Source organism: Arachis hypogaea, chromosome 20 (genome assembly GCF_003086295.3).
Source record: "Arachis hypogaea cultivar Tifrunner chromosome 20, arahy.Tifrunner.gnm2.J5K5, whole genome shotgun sequence".
NCBI classification, from domain to species: Eukaryota; Viridiplantae; Streptophyta; class Magnoliopsida; order Fabales; family Fabaceae; genus Arachis; species Arachis hypogaea.
In genome coordinates this window covers 66,052,951-66,054,671 of record NC_092055.1, presented here as the reverse complement: position 1 = coordinate 66,054,671, position 1,721 = coordinate 66,052,951, and positions in this window count along the sequence as shown.

Sequence of the window (1,721 nt, the reverse complement as noted above, 5' to 3'; positions counted from 1 at the left end):
TATTCACAAGATTCCTTTCAGAGGTGTACATGAATTGGTTATTTGCAACTATTTCAATGAGTTCCTGAGCTTCTGCAGGCGTCTTCTTCAGATGAAGAGATCCTCTAGCAGAGCTGTCTAGTAACATCATGGACAGATCAGACAGACCATCATAGAAGATACCTATGATGCTCCATTCTGAAAGCATGTCAGAAGGATACCTTCTGATCAATTGCTTGTATCTTTCCCAAGCTTTATAGAGGGATTCACCTTCCTTCTGTCTGAAGGTTTGGACTTCCACTCTAAGCTTGCTCAATTTTTGAGGTGGGAAGAATTTTGCCAAGAAGGCATTGACTAGCTTTTCCCAAGAGTTCAGGCTTTCTTTAGGTTGTGAATCCAACCATGTTCTAGCTCTGTCTCTTACAGTAAATGGAAAAAGCATAAGCTTGTAGACCTTGGGATCAATCCCATTGGTCTTGACAATGTCACAGATTTTCAAGAATTCAGCTAAAAACTGATGAGGATCTTCCACTGGAAGTCCATGAAACTTGCAATTTGTTGCATTAGAGAAACTAATTGAGGCTTAAGCTCAAAGTTGTTTGCTCCAATGGCAAGGATTGAGATGCTTCTCTCATAGAAATCAGGAGTAGGTGCAGTAAAGTCACCAAGCACCTTCCTTGCATTGTTGGCATTGTTGTTGTTTTCGGCTGCCATGGCTTCTTCTTGTTTGAAAAATTCTGTTAGGTCCTCTTCAGAGAGTTATACTTTAGCTTCTCTTAGCTTTCTCTTCAAGGTCCTTTCAGGTTCAGGATCAGCTTCAACAAGAATGCCCTTGTCCTTACTCCTGCTCATATGAAAAGAGAGGAGAAGAAAATATGGAATCCTCTATGTCACAGTATAGAGATTCCTTGAGATGTTAGAGGTAAAGAAGAATAGAAGGAGAAGGTAGAGAAGAAAGAATTCAAACTTATCAAGAGGGATAGAGTTCGAATTGTACATTAAGGAGGAGTGTTAGTCCATAAATAGGAGGATGTGAGAAGAGGGGAAGAATTTTCGAAATTAAAAAAAGATTTTGAAATAATTAAAAGAAATTTTGAAAATTTAGTAAATGATTTACAAAAACTAAGATTGGGAAAGAAATTAAGTGATTTTTGGAAAAGATTTTTGAAATTAGAAATAAAAAATATATGATTGAAACTCATTTTGAAAAAGATGTGATTGAGAAGACATGATTGAGAAGATATGATTGAGAATCAAATTTGAAAGAAGAAAGTTTTTAAAATTAAATTTGATTACTTGACCAACAAGAAATTAAAAGATATGATTCTAAAATTAAAACTTTTGATCCTTTCTTAATAGGCAAGTAACAACTTGAAAATTTTGAATTAAATCACTAATTGTGGCAAGGATTTCGAAAATAGTAATAAATAAAAAAATTGAAAAGAAATTGATTTTGAAAAGATATGATTGAAAAGATATGATTTGAAAAATATTTGATTTTGAAAAATTATGAAAATTTGAAAAAGATTTGAATTAAAAACAAAATCTTCCCTCTAGTGTCCTCCTGGCATTAAACGCCCAGAATAGCATCCATTCTGGCGTTTAACGCCCAAAATGCTACCTTTTTGGGCGTTTAACGCCCAGCCAGGTACCCTGGCTGGCGTTTAAACGCCAGTTTTCCTTCTTCACTGGGCGTTTTGAACGCCCAGCTTTTTCTCTGTAATTCCTCTGCTGCATGTTCT